This window comes from Nicotiana tabacum, chromosome 7, assembly GCF_000715075.1.
Source record: "Nicotiana tabacum cultivar K326 chromosome 7, ASM71507v2, whole genome shotgun sequence".
In the NCBI taxonomy this organism is placed as follows: Eukaryota; Viridiplantae; Streptophyta; class Magnoliopsida; order Solanales; family Solanaceae; genus Nicotiana; species Nicotiana tabacum.
The window spans coordinates 169,186,867-169,202,390 of NC_134086.1; the positions used below are offsets into that span (position 1 = coordinate 169,186,867).

Here is a 15,524-nt window from a genome sequence, read left to right on the forward strand (position 1 = left end):
ACTTTCCTTGTTGTATCAATTATGTCGAACAACAATGACAACACTCAAGGAAACCAAGAGAACCAACAAAATTAGGGAGATCCACATAATATTAACAGTCAAGTTCCCACTCCACGAGACTCTCCACAGCAATCTCGTGAGGGTACTCTTGATGGGTCTCAAATAAACGAGTGTGCTCAATTTGAAAATGCTGAAGCTGTTGATGAAGCGTTGCAGAAATTAATTGCTGCTCAGGTCAACAAAGTTGTTGAGGCACTTGTTAACCAGTTACCTGTTGCAACACCCACACCTACTCCAAATAATAACACTCTAGAAAACCCTCGTTCCGGGCTTGTTAACTCAGGCAGCAGAGGAACTCCCAGTGAATCATAGGAGAAAGAACCAGGTAAAATAATTAATTCTGATTTACAAAATTTAGTACTAACCTTGCAGAAACAACTCAAGGAGCAAAGTGAGCGCATAGAGCAGATACCCGGGGTACCGCCCATAATCAAATGGGTAGATATGGATAGATATTTGCAACAATCTTGGAAGCCAAGTGCTGCTCCACTCCCAATTCCAAAATATGATGGAACAACAGACCCACGAGATCATGTGACTGCATTCACAACCGGCGTAAAAGGCAACGATTTGACTAAGCAGGAGATTGAATCAGTATTAGTTAAAAAATTTGGTGAAACGCTCACCAAAGAAGCGCTAACATGGTATTCTCTTTTACCCGAAAATTCTATAAATTCTTTTGCTGAACTTGCAGATTCTTTCATCAAAGCACACTCGGGAGCTCAAAAAGTAGAGAGAAGAATGGAGGATATTTTTAAAATCAAGCAAGAGGACTCAGAACTGCTTAGAGAATTCATGGACAGATTTCAACGTGAAAGAATAACATTGCCACGTGTACCTAACAACTGGGCAGCTATAGCTTTCACAAGTAATTTGAATGGAAAAAGCTCGGAAGCTACGAGGAGACTCAAGGAAAACCTTCGAGAATTCCCGACTACAACGTGGAATGATCTTTATAACAGGTATAGCACGAAGCTGAGGATTGAGGAAGATATTGTTCCACGATTTCAAAAAGAAGAAAAGGTAAGTTCGAGACGTGCGGAGACCAAAAAAAGATCCGGTAAAAACAGGTACGAGCCTTACATGGGACCTGCGGGAAAGGACTCACGGTTAAAGCAGGATAATCAAAGGTACGATCACAGATCAAGAAATAGAGAATCAGGTTCTTCATCAAGATTCAGGAACGAGCTAAACAACTATGAGTCACGAGATGATGATAGAAATTTAAAAGCGAGATTCGGTGGTTACAACTTCAATGTCAGCACCTCCGAGCTCGTAGCTGTTTTGAGAAGCATGGGAGATAAGGTTCGATGGCCAAAGGAAATGAGATCGAATCCAAACAGGCGTAACCCTGACCATTGGTGCGAGTTTCATAATGACCACGGACGTAAAACAACAGATTGTAGATTTTTACAAAGTGAAGTTGATCATTTATTTAAACAAGGATATATTACTGAGTTGTTCAGTGAGAAAGGCAAGCAAGTTTACATGAAGAACAAGCAGGAGCCTCCAAAACCACCTTCTCCCAAAAGAACTGTCAACGTTATAAGTGGGGGTGAAGACTTCAATGGTATATCATATACTGCAGCTAACAAAATTTCCAAAGTAACAATTACCCAAGGGAAATAGGTGCGGCATGTTTTAGAGGAAGACAACATTACATTCAATGATGCAGATGCATATGGCATATTAACCCCTCATAACAACGCACTGGTAATATCTTTCATTGTACATGATACTAATGTGAAATGAGTTTTGATTGATCCAGGTAGTTCCGTGAACATTATTTTGTCAAGAGTATTACGTGAGATGCAAGCTGAAGATAAAGTGATACCAAAGACACATACTCTATCTGGATTTGATAATTCTATTGTCCTCACGAAAGGAGAGGTAACACTTACCACATTCACTGAAGGAGTCGACAAGGATACGAAGTTCCAGGTGGTAGATATGGAGATGACTTACAACATGATTCTTGGGAGACCATGGATCCAAGAAATGGATTTTGTTCCTTCAACCTTGCATCAAGTTATTAAATTTCCATTGCCATGGGGAATCTGTCAAATTTGTGGAGATCAGCATACAGCCAGGGCTATCAACTCTGTTGCAGATACAAGCACGAGAAATGAAGGTAAATAGCAATCACAGAAGACAGTTGAGGGCACCACAACACAAACCTCAACTGAACAAGGGCAAACAGATGTAGATTCAAGGCCTGATACCATTCAAGAACCAAAAGAGAATGAAAATATCAAAACAACAATAGAAGAATTAGAACATGTTGTGTTATTTGCTTAATGACCTGATAAAAAAGTTTATGTTGGAGCCAATCTTAGCCAAGGTATGAGAGGTAAGTTAATTGAATTTTTGAAAACTAAAGTGGACTGCTTTGCTTGGTCCTACTCTGACATGACAGGAATACCACCGGAGGTGATGACTCATAAACTAAATGAAGATCCATCATACCCTCCTATCAAGCAAAAGAAAAGAAAGCAAGGAACTTTCAAGAATCAGATGATTCAAGTAGAAGTCCAAAAATTGCTAAAAATTGGTTCCATTCGTGATGTAAAGTATCCTAACTGGTTAGCTAACACCGTTGTAGTTCCAAAGAAGAATGGTAAGTGGCAGGTTTGTGTAGATTACACAGATCTTAATAAAGCTTGCCCTAAAAATTCTTTTCCACTGCCACACATAGATCAATTGATTGATGCAATTGCAGATCACGAACTATTAAGTTTTTTAGATGCATAATCAGGTAATAATCAGATTAAAATGGATCCGGGAGATGAAGAAAAAACTTCATTCATAACAGACAGGGGGACTTACTGTTATAAAGTAATGCTCTTTGGTCTAAAGAATGTAGGTGCAACGTATCAGAGGTTAGTTACCAAAATGTTTCAAGAGCATTTAGGAAAGACCATGGAGGTATATATAGATGATATGCTTGTTAAAACTCAGTATTCAAAAGATCACATATCAAACTTATGTGGCACATTTTTAATTTTGAGCAAATTTAATATGAAGTTAAATCCCGAAAAATGTGCATTTGGCGTTGCATCAGGTAAGGTTTTGGGTTTTCTTGTTTCTAACCGTGGTATTGAAGTAAATTCTGCACAGATTAAGGCCATTGAAGAAATCCCTGATATACTTTCAAACAAGAAATAAGTTCAAAGATTAACAGGGAGAATTGCAGCCTTGGGAAGATTTATTTCTAAATCATCAGAGAAGTGTTTTAAATTCTTCTCAGCCCTTAAGAAGCAGAATCATTTTGAATGGAATGAGGAATGTCAACAGGCACTCAGGAATTTGAAAACGTACTTATCAAATCCACATTTGCTGGCAAAACCAAAGGCTGGGGAAAGACTACTCATTTACCTTGTTGTTTCAGAAGTTGCGGTAAGCGCTGTTTTGGTCCGAGAAGAACAAGGTAAACAATCCCCTATCTATTATGTTAGTAAATCTTTGTTAGATACGGAGACGCGGTATCCTCAGTTAGAAAAACTTCCACTTGCATTATCATGGCATCTAGAAAGTTAAGACCTTACTTTCAGTGTCATCCTATCGTTGTAGTAACTGCCTACCCTTTACGTAATATATTACATAAGCATGGGTTATTAGGTAGGTTAGCTAAGTGGGAAATAGAGTTAAGTGAATACGAAATCACATACCAACCTAGAACTGCTATAAAATCACAAGTATTAGCTGATTTCATGGCTGATTTTAGCCAGGGGATGCAATTAGAAGCAGAAAAAGAATTACAGGTATTCAATGGAGCTAACCCGGGAACTTGGACTTTATTCACTAATGGCTCATCTAATGTAAAAGGTGCAGGTTTAGGGATTGTCTTGGTACCACCTACGGGTGAAACCATTCGACAAGCTATTAAATGTCACTCCAAAACTAACAATGAAGTGGAGTATGAGGCTGTGATTGCAGGTCTAGAATTGGCACGAGAGCTTGGCATAAATCAGATTATAATCAAGAGTGATTGGACACTCATGGTTAATCAAATGTTGGGGACTTATACAGCTAGGGAAGCAAGGATGCAACAATACTTAGAAAAGGTAGGGGAATTGATAAAGCAATTTCAAACATGGAAAGTTATACAAATACCACGGGATGAAAATGTTGAAGCGGATGCCCTAGCTAATCTCGCATCTGCAGCTGATGTGGCAAGCGATGCAAACGCCTCAGTTATACATTTATTTCATTCAGTTCTCGATCCTGATAAGAATGAGGTAAATTTTAATAATTTAACTTGGGATTGGAGGAACGAGATTGTTGCTTTTTTGCAGTATGGTACCGTCCCTGATGATAAGAAAAAAGCTCATGCGCTTCGAAAGAAGGCTGCTCGGCACTGCTTAAAGCAAGACAATTTATATCGTAAAATGTTCGATGGTCCCTTAGTAAGATGCCTCGGACCTTCACAAACGGAGTATGTAATGAAACAAATACACGAGGGACATTGCAGGAATCACGCAGGAGGAAGGTCATTGGTAAGAACCTTAATTAGGGCAGGTTATTACTGGCCTAAAATGGAAGAAGAAGCAAAAAGTTTCATGGCCAAATGTGATAAATGTCAAAGGTACGGTAACAATATGCATAGACCTGCGGAGTTATTACATCCGGTCATTGCGCCATGGTCATTTATGAAATGGGGAATGGATATTGTGGGTCCATTACCACAAGCAAAAGGACAGGTAAAGTTTCTGCTCGTACTCACTAATTATTTTACTAAATGGGTGGAGGCAGGAGCAATTAAACAGGTGCGAGAAAAGGAATTCAAATATTTTATTTGGCGGAATATCATATGCCGATTCGGTGTACCAAAGGAGATCGTGTGTGATAATGGCCCTCAATTTATTGGAGCTCAAATCACGAATTCTTTCAAAGTTGGCAAATTAAAAGGATTACGTCAACACCTTATCATCCGGTGGGTAATGGGCAAGCAGAATCAACGAACAAGGTTATTATCAATAATTTAAAGAAACGATTATAAGAATCAAAAGGTAACTGACCTGAAGTGTTACCTGGAGTTTTATGGGCATATCACACAACTGCAAAAACAAGTACAAGAGAAACACCATTTTCATTGGTTTATGGAGCTGAGGCTTTAATTCCCGTTGAAATAGGGGAACCAAGTACACGGTTCACACATGCGACACAAGAATCTAATGACGAGGAGATGCGGGTCAATCTAGATTTACTCGAGGGGAGGAGAAAAGCTGCATTATTAAGAATGACAGCACAAAAGCAAGTCATAGAACGATATTACAACCGAAAAGTACGCCTCAAATTCTTCAAAGTGGGGGACTTCGTGCTTAAAAAGGTTTTTCAATCTACAAAGGCAGCTAACGCAGGTAAATTAAGTCCAACATGGGAAGGACCCTATAGAGTTCGTGATATTGCAGGAAATGGAGCATATGAACTGGAGACAATGGATGGCAAGATACTACCTTCACGTTGGAATGATATTTATTTGAAGAGATACTATTTCTAAGGAATACCTACGATCATGTATCACCATTTTAAATTTAATTTTTGAATTGTTAAAATTTTACTAACAGTTTTAGATGATAGGCAAAAAGCTAACCCGTACTAAATGAGGAGTCACGACTTGTAAGGCACACGGAATAACCTAAAATTCCTGGCCTAGGGTTACAATTATTCTGATAGAAACACGGGTTAAGCAGTCTTCATCTATAATCGCACCTCCGAGTCCCGTATGTTTTTCCTTTTCAGGAAAAAGACCAAATGAGAGAAACTACCAAGTGCTCGAGGCTTCATACTCCAACACTCAAACACTTGGGGGACTACATAATGTATACAGACATGTGTATAAAGATGACAAAGAAGATTGAGGAAAAATCAAGCCTAAAAGAGTCAAGTGCAGAGAAAAAGTCATAAAGTCATGAGATGGAGCCACGAGCTAAGGCCAAAGAAAAACCTCACTATAGTTAGGGTAAAGGCTATGTACTAAAGCGGGTTATAAGAAAAATACCCGTGTCTATTATTCTTCTTTTGTAAAAATCTGTTACAAGAAAAATAGTTACGAGAAAGTTATAGATGTAATTCAAATACATGTAAAGTATTATTCAAAACTTGTCAAAGAAACATGTGTGTTCCTATTTCTTTTATCGTATGATAACACCATTATGAAGTTGAGACGTCTTCTTCATTAAGTGTCGAAATATAAAAGGGTCCTCTTTTATAAAACTCATGTTTAAATTAGTTAGTCATGAGATTAACAGAAGCATTTTCGAAGAACAAAAATGCAAATTATTCTATAAGTCCATAAAAATAAAGGCAAGAATAAAGCAGACAGAAGTTTAAGATAATAACATGAAAAACTTCTTAATACTTAAAAACTGAAGATTAAGTACGAACTTAGTCATAAAACTGTGAAATTGTTTATACAAATTGTCCCATAAAAGACTTGGGGACTTGCTTTCTAAAACCAACGCTCAAATGAAGCTAAGGGTTTAATTACAATTTTCCAAAATAAAAACAAAACAAAATCATTCAAATGATTAAAACTGGTCACTGAGAAGTTTGTGAAACTGAAGCAGGAGCATCAATAGCAGCGGGCTCAATTTGAGCAGATACATCAACAGATACAGTTTCAACTTGGCTTGTAGCAACAGGCTCGATTGGGCTTGAAAGAGTTGGAATACCTGTATCAGTTTCAACATTCACGGGAGCTTCAACCACGGGAGAAGGGAAGTCCTGAGTTTGCTGAGCTTTTTCAATGGTCTCATTGATCTTAGCTAACTCCGACTCCAGGTTGAAGTTTTCTTGGCCAGCTTCAATTAGGGTATCACGACGTGAATTCAAAAATGCCCAACTTACCTCAACAACAGATTTTTCTTCAAGGATCTCATAATCCTTTTCCCAATCAGCAATCTCATTTAGCTCTTCATTTTCAGCCAAGGCGGAGTTATAAGAAGCTTGAAGAAAGGCATGAGAGCTCTCTAAAGCACGCACCTTATCAGTAGAAACTCGAAAGTCTTCTTGTGCTTGAGTTAAGCTTTGCACGAGCTCCCCAGCGCAAACTTCTCTTTGACTCAAAAGAGCCTTCAACTCTCTATTCTCTTCACTGGCCTTAGATAGTTGCTCTGAGAAGGAGGATTCGAGACGTTCTTTGTCTTTTTCTGCTTGGCTTGATGAAACTTTTACAACCGCTAACTCTGAAGTTAAAGCCCACACCTGCTGCTCTAAGGTATTCTTGCTTTCTTGTAAATATTCCATATCAATTTGTGCACTCTCAAATTGTTTCTTCCAATTGATCGCCTCCAACTGAGAATCACGTGCTACCTTCTCCAAGAGGGGGATTTTGTTCATCATTTATGTGCCGATAAGATTTGCCTAAAAAAAAGGAAGGGAAATAAGAATCCCAAATATAAAAAAAAAATTACAAAGTAAAGAGGGGAGAGAAGGAAAATACCTTCAAAGTAGCGTGCACGATATCGTTCATTAGAGTCAGGGAACTATGGCTCTCCAGCTTTGCTTTTTCAATTGGGCCAATTAAAGGTTCCAACCATACATCTGCCTGACCTGACTTCCTCAAAAGGCTGCTATCAGCAGGAACTTCAATGGTTACCCTCCTCATAGTGGCACTTCTACTTGAAGAGCCCACTTCCGAATGATGAATGATAGGAGGGGGAATTGTCAAAGGAGGAGTGGTAGAAGAAGTAAAAACAGTAGAAGAAGGAAGAGAAACAGCTGGGGCTGGTAAGGAAGGAATCACAGGCACGAGAGTTGAAAAAGAAGATAAGGGTATTTCATCTAAAACAGGCCCTAAACTTCCACTACAAAAACCACTGATGAAAAGTTGATCAATAGACTCACGGGTATCATGAGGAGTGACGTTATCGTCAGAAATTATTATTGGGGTTTCAACAATTTTGGTAAGAGAAACAGAAAGACGAGGGGAAACTTCAGCTTCGTCATCAGAGACGATGCGTCTCCTAGCTCGTGGTCTCGTCACCAGGGAGCCCCCATCTTCCTCTTATTCAGAGTCTTTCTCTTCAACAGCTTTCCTTTTCGCAGAAGAAGAACCCAAGACTATTTCTCGGGTTGTTTCTAAAGAGATACGGGTTCCCGAATAGACACGAGAGGTTGCAACTGCTTCAGCAGTAACTCCTCGAATAGCAAATCCTGATAAAAAGAAGGATGGGAGTTAGAGCAATAAAGAAAAATATATATATGCATGAAAGATGAAATAAAAACTCTTACCATGAGTCTTTACAAACTCTTACCATGAGTCTTTACTTTCCAACCGTAATGGTTAGAAAGTATTTTCCAAGACCTACCATCTATTGGTGCGGTCTTCAGCAATTTATCTACCCAACCACAGAAATTAGGAATATCCTCCACGACTCCCATGGTTGCTAAAAAAAAGGGGGCAAAATTAGAGAAGTTGATAAACTTGAAGAAAAAAGGCACGAGAAAGATAAAAGACTTATGTGCAAAATTCCACTTCTCAGGGAAGGGAACGTTATCCTCACCCACTAAGCCAACAATGGGGGCAGCAACAAACCGGGCATACCAACCACGGTCCTTGCCATCTTCAGGGCTCACCAAAACCCTATTACTCCTGGCCACTAGGGTAAAAACGCCATTACGAAAAAGTCTAGAGGAGTAAAGATGAATCAGGTGAGGGAAAGTAAAGGAAACGTCAGCCATATTGGTTAAATGCCACAAATAGGCAACAACCCTCCATATGATTGGGCCAATTTGATCCAAACAGATATTAAAGAAACGGCAAAATTCAAGAATGACTGGGTCAATAGCTGTTTTGAACCCTTAAGTGAAAGGGTATGTATAAACAAAAGAGAACCCAGTCAAGTAAGAAGTAATTCTCTGATTTGGATTAGGGATAACAATGGGAAAATCATTACTCCAATGGCAGTCTTTGCGAACTACAGGAGTCAAAACTTCTGTAATTTGAGTGGGGTAAGCATCAAAACGATCTAAAGCAGAAATCTGGTTTCTAAGAGATTCCCTATCATGGTAAAAAGATAGTTCTGTAGGGACCATCTCCTCTACTAAAGGCTCACGTAATGGTTCAGAAGGTTCTTTATCCCTAGAAGAAGATTTGTGAGAAAGGGAACCTCTGGTTCAAGAAGAAGGACCAGAACTAGGAGAAGGTATAGACGAGCCACCACCGCGAGTAGACCCTAAGCTACGAAGTCTACCTCCCCTTCTATGTCTAATGGGTGCATTAGGGAAGGTATCAACAATGGAACTCTCCTAGGGTTAGGATTTGGTGAAGACATGGCGAAGAAGAATAATGTGAGGAAGAAGTGAACTGAGATTTGAGGAATTAAGTGTTCAATAAGCTTTATGTGGTAAAAGACAAGGAAAGAAGTTATATTTATATTAATAAGCCACCACCAAAGGTAAAAGTGCAGTGATGAAAGGACCATAATAATGATAACTGGCACTTCGTGAATAGTGGAGGCGTGAAAAGCCTTGAAAAGGGCTGTAAAACTGCAAAACCAATGGAAAAATGACACGTGTACGGAGCATTAAATGGAAGCGACAATTGAAGCGTCAATTTTGTCATAGCATTAATGGTGATAAAAATTCTCTTTTAATGAAATCCACTTCCCAAATATTCAACTGATGAATAAATGGAAAGTGGGGGGACTCTCTATATTGGAAAAAATTGTATTTAAATATAAAGGTGACGTGTCGAAACACGTAGAGTGGTCAAATGGTCAAAGAATTACAACTAGCCAAGAGGCACGAGTTGCAACAGATACGAGCAAATGACAGAGGAAGAAGCACGGGCAGTTATACAAATAACCTAGCGCCCGTACCTATCTAAGTCATTTATGTCCGAGAATCAAAAAGAATGAATCTGACAATAGAAAAGAGTGCAGATACGACATTTAATAGGCATTAAATGTGGAATACGTTAGAGAATTTGTATTGAATGTAATGATTATGTAACGTAACATTCAATGTCTTTAATTACTCATAATAGCCTCATTATGATTTAGACAAAACCTATATCTCCAAGATATCTATAAAAGGGAGATATCTGATCAATTGTAAGGACACGAAATACTATTGGTATAAACTTTGATTTACTTGTTTTTCTCTTGATTACTCTCTTGCTATCTAAATTGCTTCCTTTTATACATTTTTTTTATTATCAGTAACCCGTGTTTTTCTAAATTCTAGCTTTGACTAAAAATTCATTTTTTGGTTAAACACCTATCTCATTAATAATTAGTACGACTTATGCATTGGAATTATAAGGCTCTAATAACTTGTCCTTATAAATGCTGATACGAACATGAATAATTAATGCATATGAATTAAGACTTCAAGCTTTGTACCTCGAATGTTGATGCGACAATTAGGCATAAAAGGAATAACTTTGTCATATTTTTCACATTATATATTAATAATACTACTTATTAAAGCTTAATAATTTAATAACATTTCACGCTATGTGGGTCGAGCAATAGTAAAGTTGTCTGTGTGTGATCAATAGGTCACGAGTTCAAACTGTAGAAGCATCCACTAATGCTTGCATTAAGATAAACTGTGTACATCGCACTCCTTGGAGTGCGACCCTTCCCTGGATCTCCAGTAAATGCGGGATGCTTTTGTGCGCCGCACTATCCTTTACTATATGCGTTGAGAATTTACACCCAATGTTTATCATTCAAGGCAAGTTGAAACTATACACACGATTAAGAGTCCTACATTTAATTGTTCGCAAATAACTTCTCCTATATATGTCGAAGGTGGACAAATGATCATTGAGAAAGTCAAAAAAGATAGAACAGTATTAATTTTGGAATTTGGAATTATTATTTTTATTTCAACTCAATTATACTCCTTCACAGTAACAGTTAATGTCCGTATTTCCTTTTATAATCAAAGGAAAAATATATATAGCAAGTAAACAAACTATATATTGGTTAAAATCATCGAATAGATGAGAGAATAAAGATTTCCAAAGCGTGTAATACTCACAGCATTAGCGACGGCTTTTTTGACCATCTTCATGTCATCAATCTTGAACTTGGCCGTCGCCAGTTTCCGCGGCGATAGCTCAACTCCAGCTCCGCCGCTTACGGCTGTCGTCTTATCCTTCAACCACAAACTCCTCAAACAGAACTTTGTAACATATACCAATGTATACCATATCACCATCACTAACTTCATCAAACTCCATTTTCTCTGATCTTTTGATGAACTAGAAATCCCAATACCTGTAAAGATATAATTAAGGCTGAATACATACGGAGACACTTAAATATTTAAATATTTAGATGAGTAATCATATAATTCAATATGATATGAAAAAAATTCTTAGTTCAAATCTCGAGTCTTATTATATGTATGTATGTATATATATATATATATATATATATATATATATATATATATATATATAATTATTATTATTATAAAAACATGAATACAATGTCGGTTTACAAAAATAACCTTATAATATTAAATATAATAACTCATAATAAAAGGATATAACCGGAATTCTAGATATTAGCCTTATAATCCTATTAGTTTTAGGACATAATACTACACGTTAGGAATCCTATTAGTATAATTACTTTCCGACTGTAACTGTCCTCCTCAACTTTGCCCGAGTAAATATCATCCCATACCTGATTCATAATGTCAATTAAAAAACTATCACGGTGAGATGACACATACTATTAAGCTACATACAGATTGCAGAAGAATTTTCACTCAATATGTGAATTAAGTACTCCGGTACATTTGAGAAAAAATAAATATCTTTAGTCATGTAATTCTATTACTTTCAAGATATACTTCTTAAAAATTCTTATTACTAATTTAATTTGAAAAGATATTATAATGTCCTATTACTAATTTAATTTGAGAATGTATGTTATTGTCTATATTCATTAGAAAAAAGAGAGCATCTATTATTATAGCAGCATAAATACAATTTTAATATACCAAAATAGCCCTAAAATATTAAACGGAAGAATTCATAGGAAAAGGACATAACTGCAGTAACTTTTTTTTTGGATTACAATACCTTCTATGCTAATTTTTAATAGTTAAAATTTTAAAATTAATAAAATTTTGTCTATTAAATTCTTATAAAAAATATGTAGTAAGGTTTAATAAAATTAATTTCATAAAAATACTCCGTATTGGCGATACATTACCACTCTATAAAGTATAATACCAAGAAAAACTAAAAGTAGTATTAAATGGACTTGATAAAGAGTTGAAATTGGAAAAAATAAATACCTCCATGAAAATATATTTTTATATTATGTTTAAACTATTTTTCTACTCAAATAATTTTTTTAATCAATTTTTCGTGTAATATTAAACAATTATCAAACAACAACTAAGAAAATATTTAAGAATATAAATATGTGAGAAAGAGAAAAAAATGGTTGATAAGAGTCAATATCACTAATGATTCTACAGACATAAAGATCTAAAAGTGAAATGTCATATCAATCTTTTAATCTTTGAAAATAAAATTTATAGTGGATAAAATTATAATTAAGATTAAATATTTAAAACAAGAGATGAACTAATATTAAGATCTGAATCAACATAGAATAAATTATTTTTTATGTTAAAATTAAATAATTAAATCTTTTAATTAATTATTTAGCAAGAGAATCCTATTCAACTATTTTTTAAATTCATCATATGAGTAAAAGTTTTATTCAAGTTTAAAAAAAATCGTAGGGTACATAAATTTATTTCATAAAAAGAGCGTTTGAACACAAAGTAAAAAGATTAGTATATTATTAAGAATCAAAATGCTTACAAGTGTTTGAGAAAGCACAATCAAAGCTAAATCCTAAACAAGAACAAGCTTTCAACATTATATTATAAAGAGTCGATTATGCTATAACGAGATTATTCTTTGTAGATGCCTTCGGCGGAATCGAAATAATATTTCTATGTCATGCATTGCTTACAAATATCATATCAAGAGGAATGACACTATTAGCAATAAGAGCAAGTGGTATACCAATAACGATTTTATTGTGAGGCCACCCACTTTAGATTTGATATACATCTTTAAACAACTTAAAGAACCATCACAAATATATCAAAGCAGAGCAATGGTGCAAAATTTAAAAGGAAAGCAAAATTGATAATATGATATGAAGCACTTATGGCTAAGTGTCAAACAATCGAAATAATTGTCTGGAGTTCTAGAGATATATTGAATATTAATGAACTGTTTGGTGGAAAATTAATGGGTTGGTAGGTAATTTATGTCACGTACTACCAGTAGTTCCAAAATCGACAAAAGCATAGACTATAAAAGCTAGCTTGCAAAGTTATACTCCCGGCCTCAAATGAAAAAAGATTCAATAAACAAGAAATATAAAGTAAAAGCAGATCCAGTATACAATGTTTTCTTGCTTCGCGTCGGAAACGAAGAAGAACATCCAATAAAAGATGATTTGTTTCTTCTTGAACACTTTGTTATCAATCCCAATGGTAATAGTAGTGCATTTAATAAGGAAAATATTTCTATCATTAGATTAAAACGTAATTTGTGAAAATCGCATGATAGAATTAAAAAAAATATCTTAGCTAGAACTAATAAAATGTTGATTGCAAAATTTTATAGTGAAAACAAAATGTTTTTTGTTTTTGACTCAGAAGAAAACGGTACCAATAATTATTACCAAGAAGAACGCTTAAATACTTTAATACCAAATGGCCTTCTACCATACATGTTTGTTGTCAAATATATTATTTCTTACGTATGTTAGTGTCACCAAACATATAATAGACTAAGTTAAAAGTGATATTCCATTGTATATAGGTTGATTTTGAAGAAAAATATGCTCGTCCTGTTACTAAAAAACTTAGATACGCCGAATAACTTATGTAATAGTACACATCTGGTATATAGAAGTTTTGACAATAACATCATACATGCAAAAATTATGATACTGGTCAATGTGCTTCTAAGTATATTCTTATCCCTGAATTCAACTTTCATCTTTTGAAACTAAGGAATATCTTTTTAAATTTGTGTGAAAATAATTTTTAGTATTTTATATTTTACAAATATAATAAATAAAGCACAAGGACAAACATCCTAAATATTAGACTATATTTATCGCAATATATTTTTTTGCACGAACAACTGTATGTTGCACTTTCAGGAGGGATATTAAGATCGACAACAAGGGTTCTGGTTAAGGCAGAGCAACCAAAGCATTAGGAGAAAACATACACAAAAAAATATTGTCCACAAAGAAGTGTTTGTTAAGATACCATCACATTAAATACTTTTAAACTAAAATACATAATTATTTAACTAACAAGACAAAACTGATAATTTGTGTAAGTTTTGATAATGTCTTTTAATTTTAAATTTATGTATTATTCTAATGTAATAATATTTTTCGTCAATTAGGGGTGCTGAGTAGGATCATCAGCCCTGCGGCAACAAGACAAGAACATGGACATAAGTGAAATCCCATCACGAAGAGCATGATGAAGTCTCAGAACAGCACATTTATGGGCTAAGAGAAGATGAAATTCCCACAAGGACTTGGTTACACTGAGTGGTGTCGATACAGAGAGATCTGCTAAATATTCATTAATGGCATCTTCATTAAATATTAAGGGATCGTCAGTAAGAGGTTCACGGCGAATAATGAAGTGGTTGTCAACGTTGACTTCAGTTTTACGCCAGCATTCGCGACCACATGAGTCTTTGACCATGCTACTGGAGAATCTTGGATGTTTTACCAATATGGAATTGCTTATCTCCAACTTGACAGCGTCAACGTCGAATGGATCGTCGACGGCAATGGCACAGTTGATAACTTGGTCCATTTCCGGCTGAACGAATAACCGGCCGGCCGGCATCAAAGGCTCGTCTCTCTCGATTATCATGGTCATAGGGAAATAGAGACAACTGCCAAAGTTCAGGAGGAAGTTTCTTTAAATAGGAATACCTTGCACTGACACCAAATCAAAAATTCTTTTGCTGTAAACCCAACTAATTCAAATTTTAGGTTTTTGTCAAATTCAATTGCTCGTCTCTGTCGGTCATGGTCATATATATAGTGAATTAAATAATTAAAGCCAACTTCCAAATTCCAGGAGGAACTTTGTGCAAAATATGAAAATCCATTCCTTCTTATATATAGAGAGAAGGCAACATGCCTTGCTTATGCCCTTTGCAAAACTAAAGTTCCATTGCATGTCTAATAAAGTTATCAAACCCTTCTACAAAATACTCCCGCAATCCTAAATTTGAATTCGTATCCACAAAAGTTTAACTCACATCCTAAAGGCTCAATTCATATCCTAAAAGTTCAATTCATACACAAAAATTTCAATTCATATCCTAAAAGTTCAATTCATACACAAAAATTTCAATTCATATCCTAAAGGTTCAACTCATATCCACAAAAGTTCAAGTCATATCCTAAAAGTTCAATTTATAA

The 15,524-nt window shown here is 35.6% G+C and overlaps 1 pseudogene; it reads right to left on the minus strand.

The window, feature by feature from the left end:
• LOC107768002 (wax ester synthase/diacylglycerol acyltransferase 6-like) overlaps positions 1-15,113 on the minus strand; it is a 31,410-nt pseudogene extending 16,297 nt beyond the window's left edge.
• Positions 15,114-15,524: the final 411 nt, after the last annotated feature.